General features: G+C 36.6%; 1 protein-coding gene across 1 annotated transcript in view; it reads left to right on the forward strand.

Moving 5' to 3' along the window:
- LOC131077550 (membrin-11) overlaps nucleotides 1–17,013 on the forward strand; it is a 42,601-nt gene that overhangs the window by 23,198 nt on the left and 2,390 nt on the right. The window lies entirely within an intron of this gene.

Here is a 17,013-nt window from a genome sequence, read left to right on the forward strand (position 1 = left end):
ATACTTCTTATAAAACCCATGGAAGTGATCCAGAACAGTGCATACTTCATTCGAAACCTTGGAAATTGCATCCATCATGATCATGTATCAGTATCTTTGATTTGGTATCATGACTAGGTCTTCCCCGGTTCGTGAGCGGTATGCAATCGATGAATCTTCTTATTCCTGCCCTTCGAATAAAAGCCTGATGCCTTCAGAACACTTTTATGTTTTTATCTTCTTTATAAAACATGTAATTAGGAATTAACAGGGAATGTGTGGCTATTAAAAATGGGCCCCTGTTTTCAGTTTTTTATAAAATTTAATATATTAAAATGTATCAACATTGTTTTATTTTGTTTTTATCTTCTGTAATGTGTTAAATGTTATACATTAAAATTCTATATTTTAAAATATATTTTTTAGATTTTTAATTATTACTGTATATGCTTGTAATGTCCCTTTTGGGGAGGACATTAAATCTTGCCCACCATACTTGTAGAATTATTGCAGGTTATGTATTTTCAGTCTGCTGTAGTAATTTGGACAGATTCAATTCGATGATGTTTCCCTCTTTGAAAGCTAAATGCTACTCTCTTGGATGAATGCTATTGCTGAATGGTTCGATCTGTATTTGATTGTTGAAGGTTCTTTGCTCTCTTAGGGGAATTGATGTTAATTGTATTGATTTCCTCCATTGATTGATAAGTCCCCATAAATGCTTGGAATGGGTTCTCCTTTATACTTTATTGGTGGAAGGGTCACTACCTGTCATAAGAATTGAGTCACCACTTTTCATTGTTGCCCTTGAGAATTATATATTATTTCTCAAATTGATCTACCCTTTTATCTCCTCAAATTAAAACTCCCCACCTTTATATCCTCCAATGTGAGGGAGAGTCACACCTCTTAATAATGGTTACAACCTTTCACAATTACCACCCTTTGAAAGGGTCACAACTCTTCATCATTGTTGCCCCTTTGGAAGAGTCACTTCCTTATCTTCTTCCCATTAATGTTTCCTTAATTCCTTTGCTCCCTTCTTTCTTCCTTCATCTTTTTTTCTACCCCAAATGATGTTCTCTTCTCTCTCTCTCTTATACCTCATGTTTGAGGGAGACACAATTTTTCATTTCATGCCTTTTGACCATTCATTAAACTTAACTAAATTTTAATTATATTAAATTTTAGTTTTATTCTTTTATATTTTAGTTTATTATTATTATTTATTAATAAATCCTATTTCAACAAGGGACCATTACAGTCCACCCTTCCCAAGATTGCTTGTCCTCAAGCAATGTAGGTTTCTATGAACTAAATCATGAAGGTCCCAGACCAATCCTTGGAGATTTGTATGCCTTATTTAATTTGGTTGACCTAACATTTGCACAATATCATGGATATCTCTTTGCATTAAAGCATGGGTGATCTTAACATATATTGAGATGAAGATTAGAAGCATGGCACACAACTATTACCCTAAATAAATTCATATCTTTTTGGTTTACTCTTGTTATTCTCATATTCTAGATCAATCCTATGCAATAATTGTTAATGCATGATAGCTTCGGTAAGATAAATGATTGAATGAGAGATAAATGAAGTCTCTCATTCAATCATTTATCATATCGATAACTATGATAAAAACCATCAAGCAATTAATTCATCCTTGATAGCCATTCTACATTTGCATATAAACAACCTATTGATAATCATACTATGTATTTTGCTCATGTTCATCGATCTAATAAATCTTGTATTTGGATGTATATTGATTAACATAAATAATGATGACACCGATTAATATATATCGGATTGCATATATTATATCGGGTTGCATATAATATATCGGGTTGCATATCAGGTTGCATATCGGGTGGCAATATAAAGGTCACTGATAGTTATCGGTGTGTTAGTCTACACCGATAGTTATCGGTTGTCAAGGCTAACACACTGATAACTATCGGCTGTTAGCATTGAGCAAACACCGATAGAATTCGGATATAATCCTACTCCACACCGATTGGCATTTACGTTAAAACATGCATTTGTTAGTATAAACAAAAAGGCACGATCAAGTAATGTCTTGATCGGTCATGACCGATCAAGGCATTGCTTGACCGTGCCCCATTTGTTATATACTTATAGTGAGTGGCATTCGTGAGATAGGACATAGAAAATATTAAATGCTCCTCTCATCTGCCACAAGCAAGAAGATAGTTAGATATATACAATAAGGCAATAATAAATACAACAAAATTAGATAATAGAATATAACTTGAATATTGAATGTAAATTGAACATCATTTACATGGTATCAAAGCTATAGTTAAATCGAACCTAAGGCTGTTCAATTTTACGTAAAATTCAAATCAAGTATATATTCAACATCACAATCCTATCAATGGCTAGCGCTATCAGATTTGAAGACAAACTTGCAGGAGGTGACGACTTCTCCGCATGGAAATTCATAATTCAAATGATACTAAAAGATAACAAAGTTGAATCATTTGTAAAGACTGAATCTAAAGAACTTGAGACTAAACCTGATCAAGCAATTTGGAGAGAAGGAAATGATAAGGCAATCAAAATAATAGTTGATGGGGTAAGGAACAATATTATGACCATTATAAAGAAACACAAATCAGCCTTCAACATGCTCAAAGCACTTGAAGACGCTTTTGAGATATCCAATGCCAATAGAACCTTGGCTCTAAAAAGAGAGATAAATCATATAACCATGATAAAAGGAGAATCAGTCAATGCCTACTTCATGCAGATATCTACCTTAAGGGATGAACTAGCAACCCTTGGATATGAGATCCAAAGCAAAGAATTAACCCTCATTGCTTTAGATGGGTTGCCTAGTATTTGAGAAACGTTCGTCCAAGGCATCAGTACAAGGGATAACTTTCCAAAATTCGATAGGCTAAAGGCTGACTGTCTCTAAGAGGAATCAAGGCAAAATAAGAAAGGAATCAAACAAAAGAATATAGATGAAGATCTTCAAATTCTAATTACGAACTCAGACAGAAAGGGCAAGAAGAAGCAATTCAGGAAGAGAAAAGGTCATCACAGCAAGAACTCTTTCAAGAAGGACCTCTCTCAAATTCAGTGTTACAGATGTGACAAATTTGGGCACTATGTTGCCAAATGTCCAGAAAGAGTTAAACAAGCCACATTTGCCAAATCAGGAAAATCGAAAAGGGAAGAGGACTCCGAGAAGTATGTACTCTATTTAGCACTCACACATAAAACATCAAACAAAGTGAAATCCTGGGTGATCGACAGTGGCTCATCCAGACACATCACAGGATTCAGAGAAGTACTAGACTTCATGAGAGAGGAGAATGATGAAGAGGTAACCATCGGAGACGACTCCACACACCCTGTCAAAGGAGTTGGAAACTGCACCATCAAACTAAAGTCAGGTGTATCATTACAACTTAGAGGAGTGCTATATGTTCTAGGCATTAAGAGGAATCTTGTCTCAATATCAGCACTGGAGGACAATGGATACAGAGTGATCTTCATGGACAACAAAGTGTTGGCTTGGTCAAAGAACTCATCTATCAAGAAAGCTAATACAATTGGTTAAAGACAAGGCTACCTATATGAGCTATGCACAGAGCCCAACTTAGCCCTAATTCATGAAACTATAGATGCCAATGAAATCTGGCATAGAAGACTAGGCCATCTAAATTTTAGAGCTTTATCATCAATGGGAGATCTTGTCACAGGTCTACCTAAGCTAAAGCAATATCATTCAAGGGCATGCACAGGATGTGCCCTAGGTAAAAATACTAAGGGTGTTTTTCAGGGTAGTACTAGGAAAACAAGTAAAATTTTAGAGTTAGTTCATTCTGATGTATGTGGACCTATGTCTGTAAATTCATTGGGGGGATTTTTGTATTATGTAATATTTGTTGATGTCTACTCTAGGAAAACCTGGATCTACTTTTTGAAATGTAAAGAATCAGAAGAGATCCTTAATAGGTTTAAAGAATTCAAATCATTAACAGAGAACTACTCAGGAAACAAAATTAAAACCCTAAGAACTGATAATGGAGGGGAATACACATCATAATTATTTAAAGAGTTTTGTAAAAATTCAGGGATTAAGAGGGAGTTAACAATACCTTACAACCCTCAACAAAATGGGATGGCAGAAAGGAAAAATAGGACAATCGTTGAAGCTACCAAAGCTATGATTTTTGATTAGAATCTAAATATCAGTCTTTGGGCAGAAGCAACTAGCACTGCAGTATACATTCAAAACAGATGTCCTGACTCTCATCTTGAAGACAAGACCCCTGAGGAAGTCTTTACTAAATCAAAACCAAATATAAGCCACCTTAGGATTTTTGGATGTCCAGTCTATATTCATGTACCTAAGGAGAAAAGATTAAAATTAGAGCCCTTTGGAAAAAGGGGAATCTTTGTAGGATACAGTGAAACCTCCAAAGCCTACAGGATATATATACCTAGTCAAAAGAATATTGAACTAAGTAGGGATGTGATCTTTGAAGAAAACTTAGCCTTCAAAAGAGCCCAAAGCTCTCTAGATCCTGAAGTCTATATTCCAACCCTAGCTTAGATAGAGATCCTACTCCTGAGCTTCAGAGGGAGAATCCTGAGGAAACTATGAGTGAAACTCTAAGTCCACCTAGAGAAAACCTCAAGAAACGACCACCATGGGCCACCAAAACTGTAGAGGAAGCTCAGAAGTTTGCTGCTCCCTTAGGAACCTTCAGAGAAAGCAAAAGGCCTAATAAATTCACTAGCTATGTTGCCCTTATGAATGACCTCTCTAAAGCTGAACCAAACAATGTATTAGATGCACTTCAACATCAAGTATGAAAGGATGCCATGTCTGAAGAGTATCAATCCATTATGAAAAACGATGTTTGGGAGATTGTTCCTAGGCCAACCAAGAAATCTGTGGTTTCATCTAAATGGTTGTTCAAAATCAAACATGCTGCAGACGACAGTATTGAAAAACACAAGGCCAGATTTGTAGCTAGAGGCTTCTCACAAAGGGAGGGAATAGATTATGAAGAAACCTTTGCACCTGTTGCCAGGTATACATCAATAAGCGCTGTATTAGCCATTGCTAGCCAAAAGGGATGGAAGGTACACCAAATGGGCGTTAAGACAACTTTTTTAAATGGTGAGATCTCAGAAGAAGTCTACCTAGAGCAATCTGAAGGTTTTGAAATTCATGACACAGAGTCTCATGTGTGTAGACTCAAGAAAGCTCTCTCTATGGGCTCAAACAGGCTCCCAGGGTCTGGTATGAAAGAATAGACATCTATCTCTCAAGACTAGGCTTCTCCAAAAATGATGCAGATCCTAATCTCTACTACAAAAGAAATAAAGGTGATATGCTAATATTGATTTTATATGTTGATGACTTATTAATCACAAGAAATGATCATCTTATATAACAATGCAAGAATGATCTATCCAAAGAATTTGATATGAAGGACTTAGGACTCCTTCATTACTTCCTAGGATTGGAAGTATGGCAAAATTCTAACGACATTATACTAAACCAAGGAAAGTACACCTTGGATATTTTGAAGAGATTCGGAATGCTAAATTGTAGACCCATGACCTCTCCTATGGAAACCAACTTACATAAACTTAAAGAAGCAGCAGCAGAGTCACAACCCACTGATTCTACTCAATACAGACAAATGATTGAGTCCTTGATGTACCTGGTAAATATAAGACCATATATCTGTTATGCAGTTAATGCTCTAAGACAGTTTATGTGTGACCCGAAGGAGATACATCTGGTTGCAGTGAAGCACATTATGAGGTACCTACAAGGTACTCTAAACGTTGGTCTCAAATACAAGAAGGTTGATATAGACCTACATGGATTTACAGATTCAGATTGGGCTGGAAGTGTAACAGACAGGAAAAGCACTTCAGAGTGTTGCTTCAGTCTAGGTTCAGCTATGATATCTTGGATCAGCAGGAAGCAGTCTTTTGTAGCTCAAAGTTCCACCAAGGCAGAATACATTGCAGCTTCTATGGCTGCCCGAGAGGCAGTATGGCTTAGGAAGTTGCTTGTGGGGTTGTTTGGAGAACCTATGAAACCCACTGTTATACACTGTGACAACCAGAGCTGCATAAAACTTTCAGTAAACCCAGTGTTTCATGATAGATCCAAGCATATTGAGATTCCATACCACTATGTGCGAGATATGGTAGATAGGAATGCAATCCAACTGGAATATGTTTGTACAAGAGATCAAACTGCAGACATTCTGACCAAACCCCTTTCCAGAGTGAAGGTTGATCACTTCAGAAAAGGCTTAGGTATGACAGAAAGGTAATTTGCTTTGTAATCTATATTTGCATACCTATAAGATGTTTAATGTGTAAACCTCTTTGTCATGTTAGGACAATTTTGGATGCTATCCCCTGGGTTCACATCTAAGAGGTGACGATCTCTCAAGATAGCGAACACTTGTATGGGGACACTATAAGGTGACGATCTTATAATGTCCAAACCAGGTATCATGTTGGATCTCTGGTATGTCATGGATGTGCCATGATTGTGTTGTGATAAAACATTTGTATAAAGTGTTAGTGCACATATCACAACTAGGATAAGGTGATAAATTAATCTTTCTCATATGATTATACTTAAGTATTGCGTGTGTAGGCAATACTGATATCACATGCTTAGGTGATATCCTGTCAATCACAAGATTGATGTGATGAACTTCAGTATCACGTGTTTAGGTGATACTTCATACCAAATGATTAGGTGGTATGATTTCCCATGAATGACTAAAATGATTACTATCAATTGAATTGTGATGCTTGAATATATTGTCTACATTCATCTTACCTAGCTAAGAGGGAGTGTTAATGCATGATAGCTTCGGTAAGATAAATGATTGAATGAGAGATAAATGAAGTCTCTCATTCAATCATTTATCATATCGATAACTATGATAAAAACCATCAAGCAATTAATTCATCCTTGATAGCCATTCTACATTTGCATATAAACAACCTATTGATAATCATACTATGTATTTTGCTCATGTTCATCGATCTAATAAATCTTGTATTTAGATGTATATCGATTAACATAAATAATGATGACACCGATTAATATATCGGATTGCATATAATATATCAAGTGGCAATATAAAGGTCACCGATAGTTATCGGTGTGTTAGTCTACACCGATAGTTATCGGTTGTCAAGGCTAACACATCGATAACTATTGGCTGTTAGCATTGAGCAAACACCGATAGACTTCAGTTATAATCCTACTCCACACCGATTGGCAACCGTGCCCCATTTTTTATATACTTATAGTGAGTGGCATTCGTGAGATAGGACAAAGAAAATATTAAATGCTCCTCTCATCTGCCACAAGCAAGAAGATAGTTAGATATATACAATAAGGCAATAATAAATACAACAAAATTAGATAATAGAATATAACTTGCATATTGAATGTAAATTGAACTTCATTTACAATAATCATAGAGATTCATGGAATAGACATGTTGGGAACACATCAAGCATGAACTAAACACGGAGCATACACATAAAAACACAGAGCATACACAAAAACATGGAGCATACACATGAATATATGTAGACATAGCGAACAGGCTGATTACAATAATTATTATTACTAGCTAATTAACCTATAACTAATCATTGCTTAGTTTGGTAACTAATCATTGCTTAGTTCGGTAGGAACTTGAAAGGGTGCCAATAAACTGCCCAACCCTATTAGAATAATATCTTTCTCTATGTTATTAATGGTCATTTAAGTTGTTTCTAATTTCGCCTCTAGTTAATGATTGTTTCTTTTAGAAACATTATTTTTTTAACTCTATTTAAAGGAGCTTTGTCTCCTTGATTAATTGAACAACATCGATTCTTTGAAACCCATATGCTTTTACATCTGTATTATGGTATCAGATCAGAAAGAAATTTTGTTTTTTCTAAAAATTTTCGAATGAAATTTTTCATCACTGAAAAAAAAAATCTAGGGCTTGTGATTTTTTCAGTATTCAAAATTCAAATTTTTTTTTCTGAAGGGTTTTCTTTCAAGCGGTTTTTTCTACTGATCTTTGTGTTTTTTGTGGCGGATTTCTTTTTAACCAGATCTTCGTCTCGCGACGCCATTAATCCTCTGCGCATAACGCGATTTTTTCCACCTGCAAAATTTTTTTTCTGCCATTTTTGGACGGAAATCTGCATTTTCGATTAGACTTTTTACCCTTTAGATCAAGTCGAATATTTTTTCCGATTGCAGATTCTTGATGGGTTTTTCGAGAGCTCAATTGGGTTGTTTTCAGAATTTGTTGGTGCATCGTTTTCCGTGCCTCGAATTTTGTGCCAACGGATTCAATTCTGATTCCAGATTCTTTCTAGGTTTTTTGCAAGGATTTCTAGGTTTTCTTTAGATTTTTTTGGGTCAGCTGTAAATTTTTCTCGAAATCTGTGCCAGCCGTACTTCATCTGTTTTTTGAAGTCTGTACCTGTATCTGCCTCTATTTTTTGCATTGGAATTTGTGCCTGGACTTGTCTCAGTGCATTGAACCTCGGACCTCAGATTTTGTGCACTTAGCATCTTCTCAATACCTCGTTTTTTGTGCCTCGAAAAGCGTGAAGATGGCTTATGGGCATCAATGTTTGTTTCGGTTTTTAATATTTTTTTACCTGAAAAAAATTCTGATGGGTTTTAATATTTTTTTCCCTTTTAAAAGTATGGGTTTTTAAATATTTTTTGTCTCTGTAAAAAAAAATCATGGGAGGGTCTATGATTTTTTCGTCAAAAATTGTACTTTGCTGCAATCTGTTTTTAGTCGCACCTGGAGTTGTTGTGCGAACATCTGCACTAGTCTCTTGTTTGCAGTCTATTTTCGGGCATCTTGCTCATCTGCAATAGTTTGGAGGGTTTGCCGATTTTTTCTTCAAAATCGTGACAACTGTTCTTGGTGTGTCTCTAGTTATAGGGAGGAACAGTTCTCCAACATCAGGTTGGACGGTTGGTGTTGTTTTGGGTATCTCTAGAAGTTCTGTAGTTTCTCAGAGGGTTGGTGGCAGACTCATCTCAAGTGGCAGAGTTAGTGGCAGGCTCTTGTCTTCTGTTGCAGCGTGTTTTGAGAAGAAGGGGGCAACCTTCTCTGTTATTTCTCTTGGTAGTTAGAACGATGACCATTAAGGGAGGGTATTAGAATAATATTTTTCTCTTTGTGTTATTAATGGTCATTTAAGTTGTTTCTAATTTTGCCTCTACTTAATGATTGTTTCTTTTAGAAACATCATCTTTGTAACTCTATTTAAAGGAGCTTTGTCTCCTTGATTAATTGAACAACATCGATTCTTTGAAATCCATATACTTTTGCATCTGTATTAAACCCAACTAAGCCCAAGAGAATACAATACACAAGTCATGGCCATTTGCATCACATCCCACAAGAAACAAGAATGTCCAACTAGGACCAAATCCATTCCTTGGGGTAATCAACTCATCACTCAACACACAAGAGGCAAGAACATCCAACTAGGACTAGATCCATCTCTTGGGGTAGTCAATTCATCACTTAGTCCACAACAGGTAGGAACGTCCAACTAGGACTAGATCCATCTCTTAGTGTAATCAATTCATCACTTAGCAGTTTTAGCCCACAAGAGGCAAGAACGTCCAACTAGGATCAGATCCATCTCTTGGGGTAATCAATTCATCACCTTAGTCCACAAGAGGCAGGAATGTCCAACCAGGACAAAATCCATCTCTTGGGGTAATCAATTCATCACTTAGCCCACAAGAGGCAGGAACATCTAACCAGGACCAGATCCATCTCTTGCGGTAATCAATTCATCACTTTAGCCCACAAGAGGCAGGAACGTCCAACCAGGACCAGATCCATCTCTTGGGGTAATCATTATTCCACAATTCACAATAAATATCTTCCACAAATCTGCATATATTACTCTTAAATTCTGCTCCAATATTCCTCACAACTTCATAAAATCTGCAAGTAATCTCCTTAGGAATTGCCCTTTATCTGCTAGTATGTATTTGTCTTATCAGTCACATTTAACACACATCTCCCACTTCTTCTGCATCATATTCTCTACAAGCCCCAAACATACTTTATATCATCATTGCGAAATGGAATGATGCATCTCTTCAATAGAGAACTTCCTAAAAGACATGACTTTTAGTTCCAAACTGATTTATTATCCCAAGTGCTGCTATATTTGTCCTTAATTATAATTTTATTCTCTTAAACAATTTTTGCACATTATTCACTAATTGTTATCTCTTATTCATACTATATTTTTATTAACATCACATCTATATCTGCATTGACTCCTTTTCTAATATGCAGATCTGATATAACTTTATTCCTCACACAACATCTACTTCTTCTCCTTGCTTGCTTAAGTATATATATTATTCTTTGTATTCTTCATACATTTCTCCCTTAAAAGATTTTCCTTTTTACTTCACACTACTCTCTTGCTCAAATCTGCTTACAACATATTTATGTATCTGCAGTTGTACTCAGAAACCTGCTCTTAAATGGACTGAGTTTTCATCTTGTTTTCTTATATTTTCTTCATGCATAAATCTGCTTTTAATAAAAAAATTATTCTTTTTTCCTTATAAACTCTTCATATATACATCGACTTATGTTTTGATGATAGAACATCATATTCTCATCTACTATTCAGCCACACTTCTCATTCTCCCTTTATGGTTACTCATGCCCTTTGGAAAGGGGCGACTTTATGGAAGGAGATGTTTATTCAAGGAGAGGCGTCGTTTCCTTTTAGACTCCATTGCTACCATTTGCTAATAATGACAGCGTTAATATCTTCAATTCACTGAATGGCATGTAACTAATCACTTTGTTATTAATCTTCTTTGAGATAAGTGTTGCACCTTATGACTTACTAATCACTTTATGTTTGTCATTTCTTCTTTTAATCAATAATGATTCATACTTGTAATGGTATGATTACAGTCTGCTCTCTGTTCCCTCAAGCTAGCAAGAAGGGTGCTCTGATACCATTTGTAATGCCCCCTTTTAGGAGGACATTAAATGTTGCCCACTATACTTGTAGAATTATTGCTAATACAGATGCAAAAGCATATGGGTTTCAAAGAATCGATGTTCAATTAATCAAGGAGACAAAGCTCCTTTAAATAGAGTTACAAAGATGATGTTTCTAAAAGAAACAATCATTAACTAGAGGCGAAATTAGAAACAACTTAAATGACCATTAATAACACAAAGAGAAAGATATTATTCTAATACCCTCCTTTAATGGTCATCGTTCTAACTACCAAGAGAAATAACAGAGAAGGTTGCTCCCTTCTTCTTAGAACACGCTACAATAGAAGACAAGAGCCTGCCACTAACTCCGCTACTTGAGATGAGTTTGCCACCAACCCTCCTAGGAACCGCAGAACTTCTGGAGATACCCAAAACAACACCAATTGTCCAACCTGATGTTGGAGAACTATTCCTCCCTGTAACTAGAGACACACTAAGAACAGTTGTCACGATTTTGAGGAAAAAATCGACAAACCCTCCAAACTATTGCAGATGAGCAAGATGCCCGAAAATAGACTGCAAACAAGAGACTAGTGCAGATGTTTGCACAACAACTCTAGGTGCGACTAAAAACAGACTGCAGCAAAGTACAATTTTTGAGGAAAAAATCATAAACCCTCCCATGATTTTTTTTACAGGGACAAAATATTTAAAAACCCAGAGACTTTTTTAAGGGAAAAAAATATTAAAACCCATCAGAATTTTTTTTAGGTAAAAAAATATTAAAAACCGAAATAAACATCGATGCCCATAAGCCATCTTCACGCTTTTTGAGGCACAAAAAAGAGGTACTGAGAAGATGCTAAGTGCACAAAACCTGAGGTACGAGGTTCAATGCATTGAGACCAGTCCAGGCACAAATTCCAATGCAGAAAATAGAGGCAGATATAGGTACAAACTTCAAAAAATAGGTGAAGTACGACTGACATAGATTTCGAGAAAATTTTACGGCTGACCCAAAAAAATCTGAAGAACAACCTAGAAATCCTTGCAAAAAACCCAGAAAGAATCTGAAATTAGAATTCAAATTTGCTGGTACGAAATTCGAGGCACGGAAAACGATGCACCCACAAAATTCTGAAAACAACCCAGTTGAGCTCTCGAAAAACCCATCAAGAATCTGCAATTGGAAAAAAAAATTGACTTGATTTGAAGGGTAAAAACCTTACTCGAAAATGCAGATTTCCGTCCAAAAATGGCAGAAAAAAAATTGTAGGTGGAAAAAATTGCATCACGCACAGAGGATTAATGGTGTCGTGGGATGAAGGTCTGGTTAAAAAGAAATCCGCCACATAAAACACAAAGAACAGTAGAAAAAACCGCTTGAAAGAAAACCCTTTAGGAAAAAAAAATTTGAATTTTGAATTCTGAAAAAATCACAGGCCCTAGATTTGTTTTTTCAGTGATGAAAAATTTCATTCGAAAATTTTTAGAAAAACCAAAATTTTTCTTTCTACTCTGATACCATAATACAGATGCAAAAGCATATGGATTTCAAAGAATCGATGTTGTTCAATTAATCAAGGAGACAAAGCTCCTTTAAATAGGGTTACAAAGATGATGTTTCTAAAAGAAACAATCATTAACTAGAGGCGAAATTAGAAACAACTTAAATGACCATTAATAACACAAAGAAAGATATTATTCTAATATTTGCAGGTTATGTATTTTCAATCTGCTGTAGTAATTTGGACAGATTCAATTCAATGATGTTTTCCTCTTTGAAAGCTGAATGGTTTGATTTGTATTTGATTGTTGAAGGTTCTCTTCTCTCTTAGGAGAATTGATGTTAATTGTATTGATTTCCTCCATTGATTGATAAGTCCCCTTCAATGCTTGGAATGAGTTCTCCTTTACACTTTATTGGTGGAAGGGTCACCACTTTTCATTGTTGCCCTTGAGAATAATATATTATTTCTCAAATTGATTTTCCCTTTTTATCTCCTCCTCAAATTAAAACTTCCCCCCTTTATATCCTCCAATGTGAGGGAGAGTCACACCTCTTCGTAATGGTCACAACCTTTCACAATTACCACCCTTTGAAAGGGTCTCAACCCTTCATCATTGTTGCCCCTTTGGAAGAGTCACTTCCTTATCTTCTTCCCATTAATGCTTGCTTAATTCCTTTGCTCCCTTCTTTCTTTCTTCATCTTTTTTTCTCCCCCAAATGAAGTTCTCTTCTCTCCCTCTTATATCTCATGTTTGAGGGAGAAACAACTTTTCATTTCATGCCTTTTGATCATTCATTAAACTTAATTAAATTTTAGTTTTATTCTTTTATATTTTATTTTGTTATTATTGTTTATTAATAAATCCTATTTCAATAAGGGGCCATTACAATGATAATCTTTTATTTTTTTTGGTAAATTAATGGCTGCATATGGGGCAGCTCCCCTCGTATTGATCAAAGCAAAGTATATATTGTCTATGAGTAAACCAAAAAACTCTACCCATAGGGTCGGTGCCAAAAAAGACCAGTCCATGAGCACCAGACAACAAAAAGGTGCCCCCTATTTAAATAGACCCCTAAACATCCTTTGAACATATCTATATCTACATTCTAAAAACGGAGAGAGGCAAAAAATAGGGCGAGAAGTTACTTTGGCAGGCATCCAATTTAATCCTTTAGCAACAAGACATCCATGAACACACCACCCCCACCACCACGGCTCGGGCCAGGTAGATTAGTAGCAACTTCAGTCAGAATCTTCTCTCCAATGGTCGACCCAAACTCGTCATCTTCGTCCTCACTGTCATTAATCATGCCCTCTGCTCACTTGTAATCCTTTATCCAATCACCTCCCTCATTCAGCATCAGCCCAAGCAACTTCTTTAGAAATGTGATATTCCTGGAGATGATGAGCTTGCGGCTTTCAAATGCCTCTGGGTCAAAGAAAGTGAGAATGGGGAGTTTGGGCACATCTCTACCATGTCGACAAATCACAAAGTTGTCTTGGGGGTTGGGGATTCTCATATCCTCATCCACGTTTGCCACCACTAGGTCCAACTCCCCAAGGAATGACTCCTTAAATATCTTCCTGCACAACTACTTAGCTCCAACTTTAGATTCACCTATCATTAGAGAAACCGCCAAGGATATTTGTGTTCACCTTGTAGTGGTGACAACTGAAGATGAATTCCCTGCCCAAAACCTTCCTCATTGCGTGGATTATCAATTCATGGGAGTAGTTGGACATGTCTTCGAGCCATTTCTCCTTGACCTCGCTGAGAAAAGACATTTGCCTCTTGTTCAAAATGAGTCTGATAAGGGTATCCATGAGTGCCTCCACCAAATTTCTAGTCTGAGATAAAAAGCTTGATATGAGAAAGGATAGAGGGTAGGATATGGAAGGCTTCCACCAACTTGCCATTTAATGGAAGAGTTTAATTTTTCATGATTACATTTCCATTTTCCAACTCAAAAAAATCATCGAAAAGAACGGCTTTGTCTAAGAGAGAATTCATTCAATGCTTAAGTGTGTCTCTGGCCACGACAAGTGTCCTTTGCCATTAAGTTCATCCGTGTGAGTTAATCCATGGCTGATCGTATCTACCCCGTATGCCACTGAATCTCCTTGGGGTGCAAGATCATCATTGCTTTATAAATAATGAGATGTTAAGGTAGTTTTCATGCCCACTCATCCCGCCACCAATTTCAAAATGGAGATATGGTGTATTAAGTTGAGTCCATGTGGTGCCTTACAATGCTACACGGGCAATCGGTGTCCATCAAGGCCTTCTTGGCCAGGTCATTTGCCTCCCCATTCCCCTCTCCGAAAATTTGAGTCAGCCTGAAATCTTCGAATGATTGGATTAATTCGTGGATTGGCTTTAGGCAGCGATCAAGTTTCCAATTGGGAGTGGCATTTTGGCGAATTGAATTGACTGTTATTAGCGAGTCCCCTTCAAGATGAAGTCGCCTCACCTTTAGATCCTTGGCCATTTGCAATCCTAGGAGGGTAGCGCTGAACTCTGCAATGTTGTTCGTGGTCACCCCTAGATATTCTACTCTTTCCGCAAGAGTGTTTCCATTATGATCAATACACCCAGCTCCACTTGTCCTCGGATTCCCCTTGGATGCCCCATCAATGTTGATCTTTATCCAACCATATTCAGGAGCGCTCCATGTCACAATGGCCCAAGGGCTTGTTGATGTGTTTTTATGCACATGCAAACACAAAATAAAATACCATAAGTATCTTATCCTCTCTTGAACAAAATCTCTCAAATGCTGAAGATTAGCTTAAGGATCACTTGAGAAGACTCCAAGGTTCATGAATGTAGGGTCACTACGTGTGGATAAGCTCATTGGTTTGATGTGATTATGCTGGAATCACAAGGGGACTTACATTAGAATGCCTGAATGCTCGGTTTGCTAGAACTTAGATCATTTGATGTTACAATACAGTGATGCTTTTTGATCCTAAACTAACTTGAATTGAAAAAAGGGCAAAAGGAAAGGGTTGAGAGGGTTATTCTAGAACCTAGAATGTAAGAGTATAGATGAATGACGAGGTGGAATTGTACTGAGCGAGTTCTCACCATCAAACTGAACAATTTGGTACAAGCTCAATGCAATCTTCTAAGGATGTTTCAAAGATGTTCAAATCAATACCATCAAACATTGATCACCATTCAAGTTAATGCATAAGCAATGAGTATAGAACGATTCAAAGTTAAGCTCATATCATTCCAGTTGACCACACAAAGCTCACTTACAATCAGTAATAGGCTAGTGGTATGGACAAAACGGATTCCACATGAACACATTCAACAAATCCCTCCACTCAATTTAATCAACACGAAAGCACATTGAGAAGCAAAGACCATGCGAGTTGTTGAAATAACAAATCAAATTCACCATAACTTCAATGAAATCAATTGTTTTTTACAACAAAGTTTGGCAACAATCTTTGCCTTCTCCTACTCTAACCTATATTCTAATCTAGCTATTCTTCTAAGCTATCTATTATTCTATTCTACTCACTATTAGCCAACTATTCACTATTAACTATTAACCTTTACAAATGAGAGATTTGAGCCTTTTATAGAGAGCTCATTTACAATGAATGACAAAGATTGAATCTCCATCAATGACCAAGATTTTACAATGGAAACTCTAATTAGGGTTTTTTACAACAAACTCTCTTGAGCCAATGAGAAAATTGCATTCAGAGTGTGTGGACGAATAGATGAAAAGGGTAGGTGCCTCGAAGTTCGTACCATCACTGGTGAGTCAGGTACGTTGCATCTAGAGATTCTAGACATGCTGATGTAGAACTTCGATGATTGGCAAAAATAGTGATTGGGATGATGACTAGGATCCCACCTTTAACTTGCACTTTGTAGGCTTGATAGATCATCATGAAGGAATATTTCTTGATACTCAACATTATCCAGCTTCAGTGATGATGACGATGATCTTCTAACTTTGATTAACTCTTCTGAAACTGTCTTCTCGAATGCCTTGATCATGGAAGTGCAAGGTGTAGATCGTAGTTTTGAAGTATTGATGTTGCCTTGGAATGAACTTTTGTTGTCGATGCTGTCTTTCTCCTTCAGAATTCCTTTTCCTATGACTCCCTTCATGTCGTTGATGTTGTAGATCATGTCTTTGTGTAAGTGAATGCTTCTTGTGTGATCTCCTTATTTCTTTCTCCATTTCCTGCAAAACAAACAAGCAAGTATCAAATACACTTGATATATAGGTTTAATAAGAGCATATAAAGAGAATTCGCCTTCCTGGAGGAACACTTGAAGTTGCTTTTCGCTCTTAGAGAGGAGCTCTTGAAATTTACTCCACCCTTGATGTCCATGAAGTTGTTATTGCCTTACTCTTCTTCATTTTCTTGAATTTCGCTCATACCCTTCAAATTGTGAAGTTGGCTCATGTAGGTCAAATCATGAAGTTCAC

This window comes from Cryptomeria japonica, chromosome 6 (genome assembly GCF_030272615.1).
Source record: "Cryptomeria japonica chromosome 6, Sugi_1.0, whole genome shotgun sequence".
NCBI lineage: Eukaryota > Viridiplantae > Streptophyta > Pinopsida > Cupressales > Cupressaceae > Cryptomeria > Cryptomeria japonica.